The sequence below is a fragment of the Dendrobates tinctorius genome, unplaced genomic scaffold (assembly GCF_039654945.1).
Source record: "Dendrobates tinctorius isolate UK_male_01 unplaced genomic scaffold, ASM3965494v1 ptg000062l, whole genome shotgun sequence".
NCBI classification, from domain to species: domain Eukaryota; kingdom Metazoa; phylum Chordata; class Amphibia; order Anura; family Dendrobatidae; genus Dendrobates; species Dendrobates tinctorius.
In genome coordinates, this window is record NW_027361730.1 from 4,067,605 (window position 1) to 4,093,990 (window position 26,386).

The following is a 26,386-nucleotide window of genomic DNA, read 5'->3' on the forward strand; positions in this document are numbered from 1 at the left end:
CATGTGAAGCCCCATGTTGTCACCCCCCTCATGTGCAGCACAATGTTGTCACCCCCCCTCATGTGCAGCACCATGTTGTCACCCCCCTCATGTGCAGCACCATGTTGTCACCCCCATAGCCTCGCCATGCCCTCCTAAATAGCCCGTACACATAAGGAAAAAAAAACACCACATACTCACCTTGTCCCATTCCCTGGCGTCATGCTTTCCTCCCTGCCTCCGGTGCACGGACTCTGCTGAGTAAACAGCTGAAATCACGCGGGCTGCGCACACGCCCGTACGCTGGTCACCACACACAGGCTATGCACGCGCTTGTACCAATGGTCACCACAAGGGCTGCGCACACGCCTGTACGCTGGTCACCACATGGGCTGCCCACGCACCTGTATGCTGGTCACCACACGGGCTGCCCACATGACACGCCTGTACGCTGGTCACAAGGGCTGCGCACAAGCCTGTACGCTGGTCACCACAAGGGCTGCGCACACGCCTGTACGCTGGTCACCACATGGGCTGCCCACGCACCTGTATGCTGGTCACCACACGGGCTGCCCACATGACACGCCTGTACGCTGGTCACAAGGGCTACGCATGCGCCTGTACGCTGGACACCACAAGGGTTGCATAATAAAAGACTTCCCCTGACGAAGCTGCACCCAGCAGTGTTACACGTGGGGCTCCCCACACTTCCCTTGTCCTGGGACTATCTTCCTCTGACGGCCTGACCCCTGATGCTCCATGCTGGACTGCTCTCCATGGTGATTCCACTTTTCCCATTTACATATTTTGGCATATAATTTCTGCCTCCTGCATTTTCCTCCAGTTCAGCCCTCCTACCTATCCTGGATGGTTTTTTGCTCCCACTCTACCAGGGTTACCTACAGTACCCTTTGACCTTCATTAGGTCTCTTGGAGTGTTGGTATATTTTTTTCTCTTTTCCCTATAGTGGATGTTCATCTCACTCCCTCCCTTACAGGGCTACTTACAGGGCCCCCTGGTTTTTTCTGAGGCCACTTGGATTGAGCGTTTGTATGTTAGTTATTGTTTTTCTGGGGACGCCCAGATTTGGGGTCATTGGGTCATGACATCTTGTTTTTTCAACTATATGGTTTCTGTCTATTAGTACTTATTGTTAGACTTACTTGGGACATCTGGGGGTGTGCTTTGCCTTTTAAATGCTTTTATTATGTTTTTTTTTCTGTCTTCCAATAAAATTGATATACATTTTTTCATATACCTCTATTGTCTTGGGTGTGCGCCTAATATGCTGGGTTCTTTGTTCTCCTGTTTGAAATATGCTTCTGCCTGCGCATTGTGCAGCACCCCTTACATATTTTTGAAAATTGATCATTTTGCCCTTTAGTGGTGCTCCCTACCCCCTCCTTTTTTTCTACAACCACATGGGCTGCCCACGCGCCTGTACGCTGGTCACCACATGGGTTACCCACACGCCTGTACGCTGGTCACCACATGGGCTGCCCACGCGCATGTACGCTGGTCACCACATGGGCTGCCCACGCGCCTGTACGCTGGTCACCGCATGGGCTGCCCACGCGCCTGTACGCTGGTCACCGCATGGGCTGCCGACGCGCCTGTACGATGGTCACCGCATGGGCTGCCGACGCGCCTGTACGATGGTCACCGCATGGGCTGCCCACGCGCCTGTACGATGGTCACCGCATGGGCTGCCCACGCGCCTGTATGCTGGTCACCGCATGGGCTGCCCACGCGCCTGTACGCTGGTCACCGCATGGGCTGCCCACGCGCCTGTACGTTGGTCACCGCATGGGCTGCCCACGCGCCTGTACGCTGGTCACATGGGCTGCCCACGCGCCTGTACGCGGGTCACCGCATGGGCTACCCACGCGCCTGTACGCTGGTCACCACATGGGCTGCCCACGCGCCTGTACGCTGGTCACCACATGGGTTACCCACACGCCTGTACGCTGGTCACCACATGGGCTGCCCACGCGCATGTACGCTGGTCACCACATGGGCTGCCCACGCGCCTGTACGCTGGTCACCGCATGGGCTGCCCACGCGCCTGTACGCTGGTCACCGCATGGGCTGCCGACGCGCCTGTACGATGGTCACCGCATGGGCTGCCGACGCGCCTGTACGATGGTCACCGCATGGGCTGCCCACGCGCCTGTACGATGGTCACCGCATGGGCTGCCCACGCGCCTGTATGCTGGTCACCGCATGGGCTGCCCACGCGCCTGTACGCTGGTCACCGCATGGGCTGCCCACGCGCCTGTACGTTGGTCACCGCATGGGCTGCCCACGCGCCTGTACGCTGGTCACATGGGCTGCCCACGCGCCTGTACGCGGGTCACCGCATGGGCTACCCACGCGCCTGTACGCTGGTCACCGCATGGGCTGCCCACGCGCCTGTACGCTGGTCACCGCATGGGCTGCCCACGCGCCTGTATGCTGGTCACCGCATGGGCTGCCCACGCGCCTGTACGCTGGTCACCGCATGGGCTGCCCACGCGCCTGTACGTTGGTCACCGCATGGGCTGCCGACGCGCCTGTACGCTGGTCACATGGGCTGCCCACGCGCCTGTACGCTGGTCACCACATGGGTTACCCACGCGCCTGTACGCTGGTCACATGGGCTGCCCACACGCCTGTACGCTGGTCACCGCATGGGTTACCCACGCGCCTGTACGCTGGTCACCCCATGGGCTGCCCACGCGCCTGTACGCTGGTCACCGCATGGGCTGCCCACGCGCCTGTACGCTGGTCACCGCATGGGCTGCCCACGCACCTGTACGCTGGTCACCGCATGGGCTGCCCACGCACCTGTACGCTGGTCACCGCATGGGCTGCCCACGCGCCTGTACGCTGGTCACCGCATGGGCTGCCCACGCGCCTGTACGCTGGTCACCGCATGGGCTGCCCACGCGCCTGTACGCTGGTCACCACATGGGCTGCCCATGCACCTGTATCAATAGTCACCATACAGCTGCATATATAAACCTACATCAATCACCACACAGGCTGCACACACTTACACTGGTGTCACCACACGGTTGTATACATAAATGTGCACCAGTCACTACACAGCCGCGCAGTTTTGGGCGCTACCACTTCCGGATGGGAGGGGAGGGTTGTCTCTCACCTGTAACCTAGTCTCTGCCCTCCTCCACTTCTCTCTGACAAGAAGCTTGGACCAGGAAGTGGCTCCCTCTCCTTCTGCTTTCACATGTAGCTTCTGCTTTTTTGTTTATTTGCAGTTTTCTGAATGTTGGAGTCACGTCCTCTCATTGTGTGCAGCCACTCCGTGCAGTATGAGTAACAGGAGGGGCATCATAGGCACTGCCGCCCCTTCTTCTGCCTGTTAGTGGAGCGGACCGCTGTGAATCACCTGGATAGGTAAAAGCTTCTCTGCGGGCCGCGGGATAGCGGGGGCAGGAAGGGGTTAACGGTGCGGCCACTTGTCACCTGGCGGCGTGTAAAGTGTACCACCTGCGTGGACGTGGGGAAAAAACTGCGGGGAGTATGTATGGGGGGACTATGAGGGGGTGAAGCCACAGGGTGTATGTGTGGTGGGGGTGAAGCCGCGGGAGCGTATGTGTGGTGGGGGTGAAGCCGCGGGAGCGTATGTGTGGTGGGGGTGAAGCCGCGGGGGCGTATGTGTGGTGGGGGTGAAGCCGCGGGAGCGTATGTGTGGTGGGGGTGAAGCCGCGGGAGCGTATGTGTGGTGGGGGTGAAGCCGCGGGAGCGTATGTGTGGTGGGGGTGAAGCCGCGGGGGCGTATGTGTGGTGGGGGTGAAGCCGCGGGGGCGTATGTGTGGTGGGGGTGAAGCCGCGGGGGCGTATGTGTGGTGGGGGTGAAGCCGCGGGGGCGTATGTGTGGTGGGGGTGAAGCCGCGGGAGCGTATGTGTGGTGGGGGGGAGCTGTGGGGCGTATGTATGGGAGGGTGTGAAGCCGCGGGGGCGTATGTATGGGAGGGTGTGAAGCCGCGGGAGCGTATGTGTGGTGGGGGTGAAGCCGCGGGGGCGTATGTGTGGTGGGGGTGAAGCCGCGGGAGCGTATGTATGGTGGGGGTGAAACCGCGGGAGCGTATGTATGGTGGGGGTGAAGCCGCGGGGGCGTATGTGTGGTGGGGGTGAAGCCGCGGGGGCGTATGTGTGGTGGGGGTGAAGCCGCGGGGGCGTATGTGTGGTGGGGGTGAAGCCGCGGGAGCGTATGTGTGGTGGGGGTGAAGCCGCGGGAGCGTATGTGTGGTGGGGGTGAAGCCGCGGGGGCGTATGTGTGGGAGGGTGTGAAGCTGCGGGGGCGTATGTATGGTGGGGGGAGCTGTGGTGCGTATGTATGGGAGGGTGTGAGGCCGCGGGGGGCGTATGTATGGTGGGGGTGAAGCCGCGGGGGGCGTATGTATGGTGGGGGTGAAGCCGCGGGGGGCGTATGTATGGTGGGGGTGAAGCCGCGGGGGGCGTATGTATGGTGGGACTGCAGGCTGTTCTTTGGATACTGGGGTGTATGGGGGAGCGGGGAGTATGGGGGTCACTACAGAACTTGTTAGAATTTTTTATTTTTTTATTAGCAAATAGAATGTAGTAATCTGCCATCAAAGTTGTCAGTGTCTCTATTCAGCCGTCCCGCACTTCTCGTGCTTTAGGACATCATTACTACTTATGGTGACGATTCTGCCTCTATACTCCACTGTGGGCAGAAATGCCCTTCTGGAGCCCTGGAAAGCTGGTGTAATGTGATTGGTGGGTGTTGGAATAATGATAGATACTATTGTACTTGGTTACCAAGGTAACACAATTTGTGTATGATCTTGTAGTAGGTTCTGTCCATGGCTACTTTCTGCCAGTGTACATTGGGATCGTTCGCACCTGTGCTGATCAGTGCTCCAGATTTATTGTGACATCAGGAGGTCCTGTGGATCGTAGGGTGAAAGGATGCTGAATGTTTCTGGCCAAAAAAGAGTACTGGTTGTTCACCCTTCTAGACCCATGCTAGAAGGTGAACTTTGCATCTCTTCTTCCTAAAGTGGCGAGGTCTTCTAAAATGGTGCTTTACCAGAAGGCCATTGTTGAAAATATGTGGACAATGCTATTGGCAGAGGGCAAACTTCCTTGCCCAACCAAGGAGAGGCCAGGGAGTCACCCAGCAGAGGCAGGGGTACACTGTCAAAGATGTGGGCCTGTTTCAAGACCCAAAACCAGGGCCTGATGACTGGGTATTTTTGACAAGAAGGGAAACGTTTTTACAGATGGTCAAGCAATACCTGGCCAACCAAATCAGTGTACTCCCTAATACCTCTGCGGCTTTCAGCAATTGGGTCTCAAATCTGGACACCTGGCATGATCTGTCCCTCTATGCCTTGGAGGTGTTGTGCTTCCTTTCTGCTAACGGGTTTTTAGTGCCACCAGGAGTGGTCATAAGACAGGCACTTTTGCCTGTCAACAGAGAATGCAGACAGGCTCACTCCTATAAAAATTAACAAAGCCTGGATTAGCCCACACTTTTCCACACCACCAGATGACAGTAGCACGTAAAGTGATTGTAATATTTAATATTTTAAATAGGCTCACCAGTTGTTGCCTTTCAGGGGTCTATGGATGACTCGCCTCCTAATTTCTGTCTGGCTTTGCACGTTCTGCATAGCTTTTATTTTGAAAGTCTAGTTGATATATTTATGCAGTCATATTTTCGTTCAACATATATATTATTTTTTTAATGGATTCAATGATTAATCCATACAGTTTAACACGGTTATTGTTGCATTACGGTGTAAAATTTATAAAGTGTAGAAAAACCCCGGCCGCACGTAAACCGCCCCGCTTTACCCCCCCCCCTCCGAGGAGGCGCAGTGGGCGGCGGGAAAGGGTCCTGAGTCGCACGAGGATCGTGGAGACGGGAGTAGCCACCGGAGGAGGAGAGCGGAGTCCCCGACTCCGGCTGCCCGCCATGGACAGGTAAAAAAGTGCTTCTGATTGCCGGCCATGGCAGCAAAATCTAGGACCTCTTCATGCCCCATAGGGGACAGGAATGACACTGGTGGTGGTAGGAAGGGGAGGGATATTTAACCTCTCCTGTGTTTCCTGTACCCCATTAGGGCGGGGAGACATCCTCCGATACTGCTGTCGTGGAAGGTTACTAGAGAAAAACATTTCAGGATTAGATTACTCATCCATATAGTAGTTACTTGCTTTCTGATATATATATATATATATATATATATATATATATATATATATAGCGTTTGCCTGTTTCTTCACATTTTTTATCCATACACTATTCTGTGTTCTACGTACATTTTTGTGATATATAATTATTATAGTAAATTTTAAAAATGTTGCCAGGTTGCATGTCTCAGCATACAATATTATGTGTTCCTGAGTACATTTCATTGGTATAGAGCCTTCAAAAGACTTGTTCAAAATTAATTAGTATTATATTGCTCATCCATAAACTATTCCATGGTCTGGAGTACATTTTGTTGGTAAATAAATCTCTCAAAACTTGTTTACAAAATTTATTGGTATTATATTGCTCACCCATAGGGTATCACATCTTCTTGGGTGTATTTCATTGCTCAAAAAACTTCTTAAAAAATTTAGACTGTGTGCACACATTGCACATTTGTTGGCTTTTTTCTTCATGGATTTGTGACAAAACCTGAAGGAAAACCTGATGCCAGCAAAGTGAATGATAAACCTGATGTGCCATGCACACGTTTTATATTTTTGACTTTAAGATTTGGAGCTGAAAATAATGTGCAGCATGTCAATTCTCTGTTTCTTGCCCTGTGTTTTTCAACATTTACTTCACTCAAATTGAACAAAAACGCACCAAAAACTCTTGTTTTTGCAGCTTTGTTTTTCTTGCCAATAGATGCAAAAATTTTACTCAACATGTGCACATACCCTTATCGGTATCTTATTGCTCACCCGTAGACTATTCCGTGGTCTGTAATAGATTTCCTTGATACATAACCCTTAAAAGTGCATAACCTTTGAGTCTAGGAGTACCAATATATGACAATTTGAACAGATGTGTGTGAGGCCCTCCTTTATGTCCAATCCAGGATGTATCTGAGTCCATTATTTTTGCTGTTTCTTGCTTCGTTCATAAATTACACTGAAATTTCCTATTTTGTAGTAAAAAAAAATCCACTTTGATTTCAATTATTTTTTTCACATCCTTTTTTTAAAAAATGTTGCCTTCTATATGTCATTATACAGAAAAAAAATGTTTCTTAACTTTTTTTTTTCTGTAAAATGCAATTTCTCATCTGTTGTGGAATGTTTTACTGCCACTCCTTAAAGTAGAGTAAAAGTGTGAGACCATTGTTCTCAGTAGCGATCTGGGAGTCAGAGATGCTTCCAGGGGTCTTCCCCATGCTGATCTCATTCCATTTGAATATTTTCACTGCCCCCAGGCTTGGCTTTCCCATTGACTCCCATTATACTTCCATTATACTCGTTATATTAGGAATTGCTCGATTCGAGCAACGAGCACCAGAGTATTTGTGTTCGCTCAGCTCTAATAACTGCACGTCAATCTACTCCGCTCCCCCAGCTCTATAATAGCCTCAAGGGTGGACATATCATTAATGCACCTGTGCAGACACACATGGACCTGAGAAGTTAGGGGGCCCATTTCCACCTCCAAAGCAAGTACTATTGCACTTCAAAGGGCCCATGCATTCTTGCACAGGAGCCTTTTTCTGTCTGTGTCCACCAGTGGGCAGATTGGACAGTATTTTATTATTGACAGGTTACCTTTTAAATATTTCTTCTTTGATGCAGTATTGGTTCCGTGTATTTGAATTCTAAGGACATGTTCACACTGAGGGCCTGAGACATTAAGACAATGTGCCCACGTTGCAGAAATGCTGCAGAATTGTCCACAGCATTTCCGCAACTCCCCGCCTCGGGTAAAACACATGCTGAATTCGCATGCGTTTTCCCGCAAAACATAAGCATTTTGCAAGCGTTTTTAGCTTGCAGAATGCTGGCGCTTTTGCAAGCGATTTGAAGCATCGCTTGGAAAACTGGTCACCCTTGTCAAGCATAGTGCTTGACAAGTGTGACCAACTTTTTACTATTGATGCTGCCTATGTGGCATCAATAGTAAAAGATAGAATGTTAAAAATAATTAAAAAAAAAAAAAAAAATGGATATACTCTCCTCCTGGTGGCCCCTGATGTCCTCAGCGGCGATCCCGGTCCTCAACGGCACTGCCGGCAAGTTCCGCTCCCAGGCGTGCTTTGCGAGAATGACCTTTGTGACGTCGCGGTCGCATGACCACTACATCATCAGAGGTCATTCTTGCAAAGCACGCCTGGGAACGGAACTTGCCGGCAGCGCCGCTGAGGACTCCGGGGGCCGACAGAGGGTAAGTATATCCCTATTTTTTATTTTAATTCTATTTTTAACAGGAACATGGTACCCAGGGCGTGGAGGAGAGTCTCATCTCCTCCAGACCCTGGGTACCATCCGCACATGAAGCGCTCACTTTACACATGGTTGGCATAGCCACATGCGTAAAATGAGTGTTGCAATGCAATCCTATGGCGGTGGAATCGCTGTGATTCCGCAAAATTAATGGACATGCTACGGATTTTACCGCTATGCTATTCCGCAGCGGAAAAATCCGCAGCATTGGCACAGCAACTGCGGAATCCCATAGGATTGCATGGGATGCGTTTTATCTAGCGTTTTTTAAGCGTTTCCTCTGCGGCGGAAATGCTTAAAAAACGCAACGTGGGCACACAGCCTAAGTGAGATGTTTTTTAAACCTATACTTCACCACAAATCCCACTCTGGTCCCTGCTGGAGAAAGATTTGTGACGTAGTGAACGCCGCCGGTCGTCATGAATTTGACGAGCAGCAGCCACTCCGTCGGAACTGCACAAAAATGGTGTGAGAGCCAAAAGTCGCATTTTTTTTATCATCAATATTGTACAGTTTGTGACAGAAACTGAAGGTGTACTGTAATCAGCCTCGTCATAGATTTCATCATGAAACCCTGTAAAATGAATCGTGGAAACCAAGTAACTGAACTGTTGTGCAAATAGAATTTTTTTTTTATAGAGGTGGAATAACTGCTCTGCAAGTAGCAATTAGTCTTACCTATGACTCAATAGTTGTAAAATATAAAAAATATGACCCCGGGAAAAAAAAAAATTAGCACATGACTTAGATTTTTAAAACTTGTGACGTGCTTGTAATTTTTTCTGCAGGTTCTATTAGTTGCCCCTCTAGAAATCCCCTTCTGTGTTAGTACAACTGCTCAGTATTTTAGAGCTGTAGGTGTCACACATGCAAATCCCTGGCATACATACATGATGTATAGAAACCTGCACAAAAATATATCTAGGAAGAGGTTTTCACGGAATAATTATTTAGTGTCATAAACTTTACACCTGTCCCATAAAGTCTGACAATTATTATCACCGAAGGACAGAACAAGAAGTCATCAATGTCTCTTCATATCTATGCTTGCATCAGCACTTCCTTTTCTGGAGCATCTATGGCTCGTATGTTACCAGCTGAACTAGAAGAGGAGGCCCTGTCTGGGTTCTGTTTTATGTTTTGTCTTATTTTCTTTAAGGGGAAGAATATTACTCTACCCAACAAAAATGATGGAAGCCTGAATGAATTAAAGGGAATCTGTCACCAGGTTTTTGCCACCTTACCTGACAGCATAGTAATGTAGAGACAGAGATCCTGATTCCAGCAATGTATCGCCAACTAAGCAACATGCTGTAGTTTTGATCTCCTGCTGATAAAACAGTGACTTTATCACTAGTGGACTAGTAAACCTGCTAGTCCTCCATATTCATGAGCTCAGCATAACCCTGACACCACAAATGATTTGACAGCTTTTTGCCTATGCACAGTGTACCCATAAAACTGCCGATCAGTAGTGTGGAGGGGGGTTATACAGCGCTCCGCATTCAGATAACTGATAGATCTGCAACAGATAAATTAGTGACCGCTGGGATCAGGGTCTCTGCCTCTGTATTATACTGTTCTCAGCCATTCTGCCTCTCAATAATCAGTATACGGCTGGTTTCATATCTCTGTCTACTCTGAGCACTTACCTTGGGGTTTCTGCCTAAATCTTCAAAAATGCAATTCAAACACAACCATTTACTATGATGAGTCACTTTGGACTATGTCTGACCTCTGTTCCGGCAGTGTTGGACTTTTCAAGCGTGTTTGGGTTGTTTTTTTTGTTTTTTTCTTTAGTGCATAAGTATGGTCGACCAGTTTTCTGCATATGGGAAGATGGCACACCGCAGAATAGAGGCCAGATATGGTCCAAAGCGACTCCGTCTGGGGGTTTCGTCTAAATCTCCTTTTTTGGGGGGGTGATTTAGACAGAAGTCGTGATTTAAGTGCTTATCCAGAAACACAGGTTAAATGTGAAACTAGACTTAAAGTCCTAAAAAACAAAAAAAAAATTATCGACACCCAAAATGCTATCAACAGAAATTTCAACTCTTCCTGTAAAAAAAAAAAAAAAAAAAAATGTCCATATTCTGTCAGTTTAAAAAAGGGGTTTCCCACTTTACTGGTAGTATAAAGGCTTTGGAAAAGTGAGATGTCACCTACCTGCCCCCAGAGTATAATTCCAAATGACCTTCCCTCCCTTCTGATTCCCACAGTGTGGCACAACGTGCAGTTGGCTTCCACATGTATGGCAACATAGTAACAGAGATATTGGAGAGTGGCACACCCATGGGGCCAAAATATTCACTGCAGCCCTAGATGAATTAATGGGTTGTAATTTCCAAACTGGGGGGCACATTTTTTTTTGGTTTTGCCATCCTAAAGGCTCTGCAATTAGTACCTGCCATTAATTCCATCAAAATCTCCAAAAGTCAAGCAGTGCGCCAACTTTGTAAGGCATGATGTGTGGCCTAGCAATAGTTTCCGATGATGTATAGGGTACTACTTCTTTGGGAGAAATTGTGAGATCTATTTTTATCTATTACCCTTGTGAAAATTAAAAATATGCAGCTAATATAAAATTTTAGTAGTTGAAAAGTTTATTTTTTTATTTCGCACAATATTATAACATTCTATGAGATACCTGTGAGCTAAAAAATACCCATCACACCCCTTGTTGAACTTCTTGAGAAGTGTGGTGTCCAAAATGGGGTCACTTGTAGGGAATTTGCTAGTCTTGCACCTCAGCCTCAGGGGTTCGCTCTTTTAATGGCACCGACAATTTATTCTGGCAAAATAATACATTCCAAAAGCTAAATTTCACCCTTTCTCACCTGAGCCCAACTGTGTGCTCAAACCACATATCGGGCATTGCTGCGTTCAGTAGAAATTGCCTAACAAATAGTTGGGTCCAGTTTCTCTTATTACCCATGTGAGAATGGAAAAATTGAGCAGAGTAAAATTTCAGTGGAAAATGTGTAGTTTTGTATTCATAAGCCAATCTTCAAAAATTCTGTGAAGCACCTGTTGAATTCAAAATGCTCATCACACCATTAGATGATTTTTTTTTTTTTTGAGGGGTTAAAAAAGCGGTGTTCCCAACTCCAAGGTCCTATCCCAATATGTAATAATATTAGCACATACATCCAATTAGAAATGTAGTATAGTTTTCTGATTTGCTATGTCTCTTTCCTTATTGCAGGACCTTGGGTATTCATGGTTACGACCACCGATATAGTGACCGATAGTTAGCTAGTTGCTACCTAAGGTCCTGCAATGCCTGCACATGAAGAAAGAGAATCAGAAAAGCTATACTGCATTGCTAATTGGAGGTATTTGCTAATAATATTACATATACTACATATTAGGATAGGTTCTTGGAGATGGAAATACCCCTTTAAGCTTCCGATATGGGCTTGTGGAGGACACAACACAGCACCCATTCCTCCCACGTCACCAATGTGACGTAACTACATAGGCACAGCTTTCCGGCGCCCCCTTGGTCTCTCAGGTCAGTAAGGGAACTGCACCTAGAGCAAATGGCCGCCGGGGAGGATGTCCTGTTACCCGCTGGGTATTCTAAGATTTGTGATCAGAGTAAAAGCATCAGCCCAAGATTAATTTTATAGTTTAATTGCCTTAAGGGCGCACTAGATAATTACAGAAATATGCAGAAAGCTATACAATGGAATTAGTGGATTTGCAGTCAGAGTAAAATATAACAATAAGGGTACAAGACTTAGAGATATTAAGCTGGAGGTCAATTTACCAGATTGTAGGGTGCATGTGGGTGCCGGGAGCTCTGCAGTCCACAGGTACAAGAATCTTAGTTGCCGGACAGACCCCCAAAGCACGGGCCGCTGCTCCCCTTGGCAGGTCTGTCCCCAGTTCCTTCTTAGATCACCATCGTCTGGTTCTTCTGTGTGTGTGTCTGTCTCTGCCATGGACTGCTAGTTCTTAAACACGCTAGGTTCCTCCCCCTGTGTCAGAGGGTGGACTAATAATCTCCACCTTTTAGCTCTCTGCAGAACTTATTCCCATTATCTAAGAAAGGGGGTAACTTTCAACAGCATGATCGGATCAGGACATGAGAGGTACCAGTGAATGCGGTTTGTTTTGCCTGTCGTGTGGAGAGCAAACATGGCCCCATTGGCTCACTGTGGAGGGCCAATCTATGTATCTCAAGTCCCAGAACCCTCACCAACTCAGGAGTCACACTGCCAGATGTGCGATTTCCTCAGGGTCACTTGGATATTTTTCATGAGTCCATAACTTGAAAGATGTGCTCATAATCCATGATCCTAGGATGGAGCCGGAGAGACAATGGATGTGTATTTCTGTGTCTAGCTGGCAGGTACCTTCTAATTGAAGCCCTCAGGCATCTTCCTGCCCCATGCTGGCGTGGCTCCTTACCTAAGCTTTGAAGTTCTGTTTTGGGCCTTATCTCATTATCATACTAAAAGGCATTGCTATTCAGCATTGGAACACTAAATCCTGCTTTCTTCAATATGCTTACAGGCCCTGGGGGGGGTAGGAGCAGTTAACTCCTTCATCACAGGGGTCTCTTGTGTTTTTTGCTGTTTTGGCATTTCAGGTGCTCTGCCAATGCGACGTGGTATCCGCAATCTTTACCAATCTTGGTTCCTAAAGCCAAATAGCACTCTTAGTCTTCTGAACTCAGTCGTGTGCCCAAACAGCAGTTTTTAACCACACAAAGGATATTCAAAACAAATTTTGGGGTCTATTTTCCGCTTTTTGTGAAAATTTTGGGACTAACTGAATAACTAAGTGGAAAAACAATACATTTTAGGGGTGTGATCTTCTTTCTTCCATAAGTGAGAGCAAAATAGGGTTTTATCTATAAAACAAGCACAGAAACCAACATGGATCTGCTCACCTGGTGGTGATGCACCTAAGCAACATGTAACAATTGCATGTATCAGCTGCTGCAGGACTCAAGTACACAGGACTTTAGAGAGAGAACATATCCAGGTGTCCCTAAACTTTATTTTAGCCGGTTTACAAAGTCAACGTGTTTCAAGGTCAAAGCAGGATTTCTTCATCAGAACAAAAACCTCTTTGTTTCATTATGTTTTTGTCATGATGAAGAGGTCCTGCGTTGACCTCGAAACGCGTTGACTTTGTAAACCTGCTAAAATAGTTTAAGGAAAATATTAGTTTAATATATTTATCAGCAGCGCATCCAACGACACTTCACCTGGATATGTTCTTTTGTTTTGCTTGTGTGATAAACTATAAGCCATTATTAAAGAATAATGTAGAGTCCTTGTTATTTTCTGGATTGTCGGGCGCATGATTCCTTCTTCTCTATGGTTCCCCTAATACAGACTACATTTCCTAAGATGCCAAGGCTAAACATTGTTCATGTTACAAGTTATAGATCAGTAACATAGAGCTGATATCTCCTGATGTATACAGTAGCTTCAGTTCAGAGTATCTTATGTGATGAATGCAGTAGTCTCAATGTATCCTATGAGATTTAAATTCAGCAAAGTCTCTGTGCTACCTTTCGATGTATGTACGTATATATGTGTGTGTGTATGTGTGTATATATATATATACAGTGGGGAGAAAAAGTATTTAGTCAGTCAGCAATAGTGCAAGTTCCACCACTTAAAAAGATGAGAGGCGTCTGTAATTTACATCATAGGTAGACCTCAACTATGGGAGACAAACTGAGAAAAAAAAAATCCAGAAAATCACATTGTCTGTTTTTTTTTCATTTTATTTGCATATTATGGTGGAAAATAAGTATTTGGTCAGAAACAAGCAATCAAGATTTCTGGCTCACACAGACCTGTAACTTCTTCTTTAAGAGTCTCCTCTTTCCTCCACTCATTACCTGTAGTAATGGCACCTGTTTCAACTTATCAGTATAAAAAGACACCTGTGCACACCCTCAAACAGTCTGACTCCAAACTCCACTATGGTGAAGACCAAAGAGCTGTCAAAGGACACCAGAAACAAAATTGTAGCCCTGCACCAGGCTGGGAAGACTGAATCTGCAATAGCAAACCAGCTTGGAGTGAAGAAATCAACTGTGGGAGCAATAACTAGAAAATGGAAGACATACAAGACCACTGATAATCTCCCTCGATCTGGTGCTCCACGCAAAATCCCACCCCATGGGGTCAGAATGATCACAAGAACGGTGAGCAAAAATCCCAGAACCACGCGGGGGGACCTAGTGAATGAACTGCAGAGAGCTGGGACCAATGTAACAAGGCCTACCATAAGTAACACACTACGCCACCATGGACTCAGATCCTGCAGTGCCAGACGTGTCCCACTGCTTAAGCCTGTACATGTCCGGGGCTGTCTGGATCATCCAAATGCTCTCTAGCAAACTTTAGAGGAGTTTTGGGAGAATGATCTATGGTCTGATGAAACCAAACTGGAACTGTTTGGTAGAAACACAACTTGTCGTGTTTGGAGGAAAAAGAATACTGAGTTGCATCCATCAAACACCATACCTACTGTAAAGCATGGTGGTGGAAACATCATGCTTTGGGGCTGTTTCTCTGCAAAGGGGCCAGGACGACTGATCCGGGTACATGAAAGAATGAATGGGGCCATGTATTGTGAGATTTTGAGTGCAAACCTCCTTCCATCAGCAAGGGCATTGAAGATGAAACGTGGCTGGGTCTTTCAACATGACAATGATCCAAAGCACACCGCCAGGGCAACGAAGGAGTGGCTTCGTAAGAAGCATTTCAAGGTCCTGGAGTGGCCTAGCCAGTCTCCAGATCTCAACCCTATAGAAAACCTTTGGAGGGAGTTGAAAGTCCGTGTTGCCAAGCGAAAAGCCAAAAACATCACTGCTCTAGAGGAGATCTGCATGGAGGAATGGGCCAACATACCAACAACAGTGTGTGGCAACCTTGTGAAGACTTACAGAAAACGTTTGACCTCTGTCATTGCCAACAAAGGATATATCACAAAGTATTGAGATGAAATTTTGTTTCTGACCAAATACTTATTTTCCACCATAATATGCAAATAAAATGAAAAAAAAAAACAGACAATGTGATTTTCTGGATTTTTTTTTTCTCAGTTTGTCTCCCATAGTTGAGGTCTACCTATGATGTAAATTACAGACGCCTCTCATCTTTTTAAGTGGTGGAACTTGCACTATTGCTGACTGACTAAATACTTTTTTTCCCCACTGTGTATGTGTGTGTATATATATATATATATATATATATTTTTTTTTTTCATTCAGTGTCTCTGTATCCTATGTGACACTGAAATTAATGGGGATGTATAAGTACAGGAGCTTCTCACAAAATTAGAATATCATCAGAAAGTTAATTTATTTCAGTTATTCAATACAAAAAGTGAAACTCATATATTACATAGAGTCATTGCAGAGTGATCTATTTCTAGTGTTTATTTCTGTTAATGTTGATGATTATGACTTACGGCCAATGAAAATCCAATAGTCATTATCTCGGTAAACTAGAATATTTTATAACACCAGCTTGAAAAATGATTTTACAATCCGAAATGTTGGCCTACTGAAATGTATGTTCAGTAAATGCACTCAATACTTGGTCTGGGCTCCTTTGCATCAATTACTGCATCAATACGGCGTGGCATGGAGGCGATCAGCCTGTGGCACTGCTGAGGTGTTATGGAAGCCCAGGTTGCTTTGATAGCAGCCTTCAGCTCGTCTGCATTGTTGGGTCTGGTGTCTGTCATCTTCCTCTTGACAATATCCCATAGATTCTCTATGGGGTTAAGGTCAGGCGAGTTTGCTGGCCAATCAAGCACAGTGATACTGTTGTTTATAAACCAGGTATTGGTAATTTTGGCAGTGTGGACAGGTGCCAAGTCCTGCTGGAGAATGAAATTTGAATCTCCTAAAACCTTGTCGGCAGAGGGAAGCATGAAGTGCTGTAAAATTTCCTAGTAGACGGCTGCGCTGACTTTGGTCTTGATAACACACAGTGGACCTACACCAGCAGATGACATGGTTCTCCAAACCATAACTGATTGTGGAAACTTCACACTAGACCTCAAGCAGCTTGGATTATGGCCTCTCCACCCTTCCTCCAGATTCTGGGATCTTGATTTCCAAATGAAATGCAAAATTTACTTTCATCTGAAAGCAACACATTGGACCACTGAGCAACCTTCCAGTTCTATTTCTCCTTGGCCCAGGTAAGACGCTTCTGGCATTGTCTATTGGTCATCAGGAGCTTCACACAAGGAATGCAACACTTGTAGCCATGTCCTGGATATGTCTGTGTGTGTTGGCTCTTGAAGCAATGACTCCAGCAGCAGTCCACTCCTTGTGAATCTCCCCCAAATTTTTGAATGACCTTTTATTAACAATCATTTCAAGGCTGCGGTTATCCTGGTTGCTTGTGCACCTTTTACTACCACACTTTTTTTCCTTCCACTCAACTTTCCATTAATATGCTTAGATCTAGCACTCTGTGGGCAGCCAGCTACTTTAGCAATGAAAAAAACAGAAAACTGAGCCGGAGTATGACTTGAAAACATGCATGATGTAAAGGCATGTTAACACTGGCCATAGAAACAAGCAAAACCAAAGAAAAGACAATGTGTGCATATACCCTAATGAAAATAAATAAGTAAAAAAGCAAGTGCATTCATAATTAGCATAGGGTATTTAGTAAACACTGTTTTTTGATTAAAAAAATGGGTATTCTTTGTTGAAGTGGGGCAGCTTTATGCTTTTTTTTTTAATCAAAAAAGTGTTTACTAAATACCCTATGTTATTTATTTAACGCCCCTGCTTTTTTACTTATTTTCATTAGGGTACAGTTGTGGCCAAAAGTATGGACACCCCTGCAATTCTGTCAGATAATACTCAGTTTCTTCCTGAAAATGATTGCAAACACAAATTCTTTGGTATTATTATCTTCATTTAATTTGTCTTAAATGAAAAAACACAAAAGAGAATGAAGCAAAAAGCAAAACATTGATCATTTCACACAAAACTCCAAAAATGGGCCAGACAAAAGTATTGGCACCCTCAGCCTAATACTTGGTTGCACAACCTTTAGCCAAAATAACCGACCAACCGCTTCCGGTAACCATCAATGAGTTTCTTACAATGCTCTGCTGGAATTTTAGACCATTCTTCTTTGGCAAACTGCTCCAGGTCCCTGATATTAGAAGGGTGCCTTCTCCAAACTGCCATTTTTAGATCTCTCCACAGGTGTTCTATGGGATTCAGGTCTGGACTCATTGCTGGCCACCTTAGAAGTCTCCAGTGCGTTCTCTCAAACCATTTTCTAGTGCTTTTTGAAGTGTGTTTTGGGTCATTGTCCTGCTGGAAGACCGATGACCTCTGAGGGAGACCCAGCTTCCTCACACTGGGCCCTACATTATGCTGCAAAATTTGTTGATAGTCTTCAGATTTCATAATGTCATGCACACGGTCAAGCAGTCCAGTGCCAGAGGCAGCAAAGCAACCCCAAAACATCAGGGAACCTCCGCCATGTTTGACTGTAGGGACTGTTTTTTTTCTTTTTTTTTTCTTTGAATGCCTTTTTTTTTTTTTTTTTTTTCTTTTCTCCTGTAAACTCTATGTTGTTGCCTTTGCCCAAAAAACTCTACTTTTGTCTCATCTGACCAGAGAACATTCTTCCAAAACGTTTTAGGCTTTTTCAGGTAAGTTTTGCCACTGTTGTACCCTCGGACTGCAGGGCAGCTTGAACTTGTTTGGATGTTAGTCGAGGTTCTTTATCCAACATCCGCACATTCTTGCGTTGAAATCTCTTGTCAATTTTTCTTTTCCGTCCACATCTAGGGAGGTTAGCCACAGTGCCATGGGCTTTAAACTTCTTGATGACACTGCGCACGGTAGACACAGGAACATTCAGGTCTTTGGAGATGGACTTGTAGCTTTGAGTTTGCTCATGCTTCCTCACAATTTGGTTTCTCAAGTCCTCAGACAGTTCTTTGGTTGTATTTCTTTTCTCCATGCTCAATGTGGTACACACAAGGACACAGGACAGAGGTTGAGTCAACTTTAATCCATGTCAACTGGCTGCAAGTGTGATTTAGTTATTGCGAACACCTGTTAGGTGCCACAGGTAAGTTACAGGTGCTGTTAATTACACAAATTAGAGAACAGTGCCAATACTTTTGTCCACCCTCTTTTTTTATGTTTGGTGTGGAATTATATCCAATTTGGCTTTAGGACAATTCTTTTTGTGTTTTTTCATTTAAGACAAATTAAATGAAGATAATACCAAAGAATTTGTGTTTGCAATCATTTTCAGGAAGAAACTGAGTATTATCCGACAGAATTGCAGGGGTGTCAATACTTTTGGTCACAACTGTATATGTACACATTGTCTTTTCATTGGTTTTTCTTTAGCAATGACCTTTTGTGGCTTACCCTCCTTGTGGAGTGTGTCAATGACTGCCTTCTGGACATCTGTCAAGTCAGCAGTCTTCCCCATGATTGTGGAACCTAATGAAACAGGCTAAGGGACCTTTTTTAAAAACTTAGGAAGCCTTTACAGGTGTTTTTTGTTAATTATTCTAATTTACTGAGATAATGACTTTTGGGTTTTCCTTGGCTGCAAGCCATAATCATCATCAACAGAAATAAACACTTGAAATAGATCAGTCTGTAATGCTCTGTATGAGTTTCACTTTTTGTATTGAAAAACTGAAATATATTAACTTTTTGAAGATATTCTAATTTTGTGAGAAGCACTTGTAAGTAAAATAAATATATACATTCAGAATCTCTGTATCCTTTGTGATGTATATACAGCATAATTTTGATGTATCCTATGTGATGTATATACATTTTGAGCCACTGTGTATCTTCTGTGATGTGTAGTCAGCAGAATCGCACTGTATTTTATGTGATGTATATGCAGCAGAATCTGTATACTGTGAGATATATACACAGCAGAATCTCACTGTATCCTATGATGTATATACAGCAGAATCGCACTATATCCTATGTGATGCTTTTATGTAAAGCAGAAATATTGTCAGAACTAAAATTCTGTGTAAAAATACATAGCTTTTGTATGTTCTCGCCATGTTTGGAGTATGGCGATGAGGTCATCCTGCACTTTACAGGTAGTCAGAGACTGACATTAGACATTACAGGACTGGTTGTCAGACGGCAGATCACATCACCCAACTTACTATAATGGAGGTGAATGGGTGGGAACATACGGTATGTTTCTGTGGAAGCCATATTAGAGCTCTTTACCAAATGGAGCCATACTATGGCCAAGTTCTTTAGTTATTGTCCAATTTACAATATTGTTTTGCACTAGTCATCATATTTATATTGTGCCAACATATTCCACAACCTTATAAAAGTTACAGGGTACAATGACACAATTGTTATCAAATATAATGTCACTATATAAACATAATGAGAGAGACCTCAGCTAACAAGTTTACAATTTACATACAACTGAGGGTGATACATTAGGAGTGATGGCCTGTCGTGCATTACTAAATTAGCTGAATAATTTCTATATGTGCGGACTAAAATAAACTGAACCAGCTCCCTATGGGTTGCAAATAGGGAAAGGAGGAAGCGGGAACTGCTATAGGACCGAATGGATAACAAACAGTATTGTTCATTAGGCTGTGTTCACACACGGTGTTTGGGTGAATTTAAGGGTTAAAAACAATGTAGCTACCTAAAGTTGAGTGGATTGCATAGCTCATCCACAGTTCACACAGCTCTTGTCCATGGCCAGCGAGCAATGACCTGAACCACGAACTAGGGTTGCCCCAAGCAAGTCGATCATCTCCACTTTTGGCCAAACCCCCCGATGTGTGATGTAACCTCCCATAAGGCAGGTGGAGCAGCAGCCGTGTCACACAGGATACAGGTACTGTGAGGGTGGCACACGGCACTATTCATGTTGTCCTAATTGTTTATCAAGGTATAGCCATTGCAATATTTTTTTTTTCTCACTGGAGAGTGCCTAAAATTTTTAATAGGTGAAAACTACAGTTTTTTATTTTTTTAGGCGGAAAACGCCTTACAGTTGCCAGTGCCAATAGGGCTTGTTCCCCTGAGATTTTGTAACAGTTACCGTAAGCCAGGCACTGAAGATTTTCAGCTTTGGTACTTAAAGAACCTACCGTAATTGTAATTTTCCAAAGCGTCCCGTCCCCCTGTGCATTACTTTTTTGTTATCAAATGGAGTTTTACCTTAAATATAACTTTCAATAATAAGTCTTGACATTCTGATAAGTTAGCATGTTTTACAGCCTACCCAGCATGGAGAGTTACTATTGTCTGTACAGTGTGGTAACGTTATGCACATACCTCCTGCTGGGTAATGTGGTTTCTAATAGAGGATGTTCAGTTTCATTTCCGTCAGTCCCATTTTTAGAGACCTAGTGGTAAAGTCCCTTTTTACTGGTGACTGAATGGTGTGCGCACGTTGTCTCATGACTGTATGATGTGTATGAGGTTTCTAGAATTATCTTTAGCAGTTCTTTGTGAGAAGAGGAGCAAGGCTGTTATATAAACTATTTCCCGTATTACATTAGTATTACAGCATAAGCTTCATAAAGGAATATGTGGTTATGCAGACTCCCAAATGAGCAGGACCTATCTAACTCGCTATGGGGACATTTTATTATTGCTAAATAATTTCAGAATACCGCTGTACTTGTAGATTCATGATAATGGATAACTAATCTACAAGTCAGTAATATATATGGTCTGTCCACTACTGAATAGCCCTGGGGTGGATGGAAAATTTAAGCTGATACTTCCTGGACCAGTGCCGCTCCTCCAAACATCAACATATGGCGGGGGGGTGTCACATGACCACTGCAGCCAATCAACTGCTGATTGGCACCACCCTGGGGGGGTGGTCACCAATTTAAAGGGGTTGTTAAGTACTGGAAAACCGCTGAGCCTGTCATCAGTTTGTATCCTAACACTACAATAAGAACCAGAAGTAATGTCATAGAAACAAACAACAAAAAGGAAATATTCTACGCTCCTGTTATGTTTTTGAAGCTGTCAATTAGAGTAAGACTCATAATACAATGTGTTTGATTGCTGTTTGGCTGCACAATGAGAATCCCCAGAGAATTCATGATGAAACGGATCCTCAGGCTAATGAAAATGAACTGTGAGATATATCTATCTATCTATCTATCTATCTGTGTGTATGTGTGTGTGTGTGTGTATATATATATATATATATATATATATATATATATATATATATATATATAATCTCCTTAGTGACAGAGCCAATTTGGTACTTACCGTAATGACCAGGCCAATTTTTACAATTCTGACCACTGTCACTTTGTGAGGCAATAACTCTAGAACGCTTCAACGGATCCCGCCGATTCTTTGATTGTGTTTTTTTTTTGTTTTTTTTTTAAATATATTGTACCTTATGTTAGTGGTAACATTTATTCGATATGACTTGCATTTATTTATGAAAAAAATGGAAATTTGGCAAAAATGTTGAAAATTTTGCAAGACAAACAATTTTTGTGCCCTTAAATCAGAGTGGTGTCACACAAAATGGTTAATAAAAATGGTTTTGTAAATTTTGTTGGAAAAATGAGAAATCGCTTGTCAACTCTTAGGCTGAGTTCACACTTGGCGTTTTTTTCGCGTTTCCGCGGCGGTTTTAACCGTGCGATTTTGCCGAGAAAACGCGAAAAATAAGCATCCCATGCATTCCTATGGGATTCCGCAATGCTGTGCTAATGCTGCGGTTTTTACCGCGGCGGAATCGCTTTGTGGTAAAAAAACGCAGCATGCTCATTAATTTGCGGAATCGCGGCGATCCCGCACCCATAGGAATGCATTGTTCCGCTTACTTCCCGCATGTGGCTGTGCACACCATGCGGAAAGTAAGCAGAACAATTGCGGATGGTACCCACGGTCCGGAGGAGAGGAGACTGTCCTCCGGGCTTTGGGTACCATATCCCTGTAAAAAATAGTATTTAAAATAAAAAATATTGTTATTCTTACCTTCCGGCGTCCCGCGCAGCATTCCCGCCTCTCTCCACGCTCCCGTTCCCAGTAAGCCTTTGCGAAAATGCCCGCGATGGCGTCCGTTCTCGCGGGATCGCGAAGTCTCGCGGTCATTCGCGCAACGTCATCACGAATGACCGCGAGACATCGCGATCCCGCGAGAACTGACGTCATCGCGGGCATTTTCGCAAAGGATTACTGGGAACGGATGCGCGGGACGTCGGAAGGTAAGAATAACACCATTTTTTATCTTTTTTTGCATTTTATCTTTTACTACTGATGCTGCATAGGCGGACTCAATAGTAAAAAGTTGGTCACACTCGTCAAACACTATGTTTGATGAGTGTGACCAACCTGTCAATCAGTTCTCCAAGCGATGCTACAGATCGCTTGGAAAACGCTAGCATTTTGCAAGCTAAATACGCTTGCAAAATGCTAGTTTTTCCACGGGAAAATCGCGGGAATTTAAAATGCGATTTTCCCGCGGAATGGAATTCCGGAATTCTCGCGGTAATTTCCGCGAGAGTTCCGGTACGTGTGCACTTAGCCTTAATCCTAATAACATCCTAACAAAAAAAAAGTTTCCAAAATTGTGCTGATGTAAAGTAGACATGTGGGAAATGTTATTTTTAAGGACCACCTCACATTTGAAGTGAGTTTGGGGGGTCAATATAACAGAAAATACCCAAAAGTGACCATTCTAAAACTGCCACCCCCCCAAGGTGCGCAAAACCACATTCAAGGAGTTAATTAACCCTTCAAGTGCTTTATGAGCATTAAAGCAATGTGGAAGGAAAAAATGAACATTTTTACTTCTTTTCACACAATTTACATTGGAACCAAACTTTTATTTTCACAAGGGTATCGGGAGAAACCCCGTATGTGGGGGAAAGCCAATGTTTTGGGTGCATGGCAGGGCTCAAAAAGGAGGGAGCGCCATTAGACTTTTTGAACGCAAAATTGGCTGAAATCAATGGCGGGCACCATATCGCGTTTGGAGAGCCCCTGATGTACCTAAACAGTGGAAACCCCCCAATTCTAACTCCAACCCTAACCCCAACACCACAACCCTAACCCCTGATAGCCGAGACCCAGGAGATTTTCCGACGCTTGGGGGTGCTATAACCTTATTATAGGAGGAATAAGTACCCTTAACTGCCACCGTTAAAAGGCGTGTCGGCGGTCGTTGAAGGTATATAATTTTTTTTTTTTTTTAATATACTCATGTGGGTATACATAGCAACCTCATGATTAGTGGCAAATCCACTGTAGAGCCTCGGCCTTTCCACCACTGAATTTAGTGAGATGGTGACCCAAGCAAGTTAAGTACCGTAAATGTTCTTTATTATTGTCCAAATACTTCATATATTCAGTTTTTATTGTGTAAAAGCGCCAAAACATAAAAAAGATCCAAATGGGGTATCTCTGTAATAGTACTGATCTGAAGAAAACTGACTTATCAATTTTACCACACGCGGAATGACACAGCCCCCCCAAACACACATGCGCACACAATGTCATGTATCTGAAAATAATACCAATAAAAACATAAACTTGTAGCGCAAAATACAAGCCCTGATGTGACTCTATGGGTTGAAATATGGAAAAATTGTAGTTCTCAAAATATTGAGATGCAAAAACTAGTTTTTGTAATAAAAAGCGTCTCTTATTGTGTGACAGATGCCAAACCTAAAAAAAAACCAATATAAATCTGGTATTGCTATAATCGTAGACTGAACCCCCGGCGGAAGATTCCCTATAATGAGGCAGATGGAAGCACTGTGGACGCCATAGGTCCTGTGATCTGGTGGTATCCATCTTTTTAGGATTGCAGAAACGTGCTGTCGGCCACAATTTTGCGCACCTCTAAAAAGGAGAATGCTAAATAGAGGCCAGACTGGGTGAAGAGTAACTCATAGTGAATGGATCCCTCGGGGGTTTCATCTGAATCACGTCATTCAGATAATTGGATAGAAACCCCAGAGTAAGTGGTCAGCATAGAGCGCTGGATAAATGTAATCCCAAACGTTATGTAAAATGTTCCCAATAAAAACTTCAACTCGATCGACAAAAAAGAAAACCTCTCACTCAGGTCTGTCTTCTGTTAATGGAAATATAGGGGCTTCCACCTTATTGGTAGTACAAAGGCTCTAGAAAAGCGAAATGGCTCCACGCTAGAGTTGAGTGAAATGGGTCGGTCATATTCAAAAGTCGCCGACTTTCGCTGAAGTCGGGTTTCATGAAACAAAACGTGACCATAGCGTGAGGTCGGCCACGAGGTTGGCGACCAGAGCGCCAAAGTCGCGTTTCAAAAGATGCTTCCAGCGCCCTTTTTCTGCCAATGATGGAGGATGGTAGAAACTGAAAGAAAAGGGCGCAATAGGGTATTACCCGAGAAAAATAAAGATATAAGACAATGATTTATACTCGCCCTCTGCAGGAGAGTATCAGGCATAAAGGAACAAAGGTCAGCTTGCTGCACATCCAAATGACCACGCCGTGGCCATAAATCTTCAGATTCAAGCAGGGAATTTTTATGGATTAAACGTGCGCTACCAGACCATCACTCCTCACAAGTTGTGTGGTTAGTACATTTATTTCCCTACACATTTCAAAGTTAAAAACTTCTTCCTCAGGGGATGATATGTGCAGACAGGTATAGACAACGCCGGTTTTATACATACACAATTCAAAAAAATTGGCGCCAATTTTTGAATTGTGTATGTATAAAACCGGCGTTGTCTATACCTGTCTGTACATATCATCCCCTGAGGAAGAAGTTTTTAACTTTGAAACGCGTAGGGAAATAAATGTACTAACCACACAACTTGTGAGGAGTGATGGTCTGGTAGCGCACGTTTAATCCATAAAAATTCCCTGCTTGAATCTAATGATGGAGGATGCACATTGTGGGCAACGCGATGACATAGGCATCGGTCACCACCATCTTTGAGAAGGGCATGCAAGTGATTCACTGGCTTTGTGTGGCGTCACAGGGGCTATAAAAGGGCGTGAACGCCGACCACCATCTTACTTATGCCGATCTTAGCATAGGGAGAGCTGCTGCTGATTCTGTAGGGAGAGCGATAGGCAGGGAAGAACCAAAAAAACTGCTTCTGCTGTTAGCGATTTCCACTTAAAGCACAACACTTTGTGTGCAGTGACAGGGGAGGCTCTATTTTTGTGCATCAGCTCTGTTGGTTATTAGGCTGCCTTATAAGGCTCCCTGATGGCTGCATTGCTATTTGCACACTGCTGTGCAAACTGCTTTTTTAAAAGCAAAAATACTTTTCTTCCTCTTTTCTGCCCAGTTACCAAGCGTTCATTTTTCCACCCTTTTGTATGTGTGCACTGTGAAGTAGTCCTGCTTATTAGGCTGCCTGCGTCCATACTTGGACTGAGAGCATCATTGTCAGCGTCCTAAAATCTCTAGTGAGATCCAAATTCTCGCCAATCCTATAGACACCCTCCACCTTGTCATACACCATCCAATTTCAGCCTGTTACATTGAGGTGTAATCTCTCCTGGGCCAGAGACAATAGTTCTGCGTCCTCAAATCTCTAGTGAGATTCAAATTCTCACCAATAGTAGATACACCTTCTACCTTCTTTTACAGTACCATATAGCTGGTGGTATTTTGGGTACATTTTCACAAAAATGAGCAAGTATGGTGGAAGACGCCATGGAAGTGGGCGGGGGGTTGCCAGCTGGTCCCGATGGTGGTGTTGCATCTGTTGGTTGTGGCAAAAGCACAATAGCACCTAAGGCAGGAGGTATTGAGCCTGCGTCATCGTCTGGCTCCACAAGGCCTCGAAGGCTCTCTTTTCTGGGAGTAGGTAAACCACTTTTAAAGCCGGAGCTTCAGGAACAAGTTTTGGCTTACATTGCTGACACAGCCTCCAGCTCTCTCGCCTCCTCTCCTGAAGTTTCAAAAAAATAAAAGCACTGAGTCGTCATTG

General features: G+C 44.6%; 1 protein-coding gene across 1 annotated transcript in view; it reads left to right on the plus strand.

Moving 5' to 3' along the window:
• The first annotated feature begins 3,079 nt into the window (after positions 1–3,079).
• Positions 3,080–26,386, plus strand: part of IRF5 (interferon regulatory factor 5) — a 74,308-nt gene continuing 51,001 nt past the window's right edge. Inside the window, exon 1 of the mRNA XM_073579226.1 lies at positions 3,080–3,379. The gene's annotated coding sequence lies outside the window, so the exon portion shown is untranslated. The remainder of the gene's footprint in view (positions 3,380–26,386) is intronic.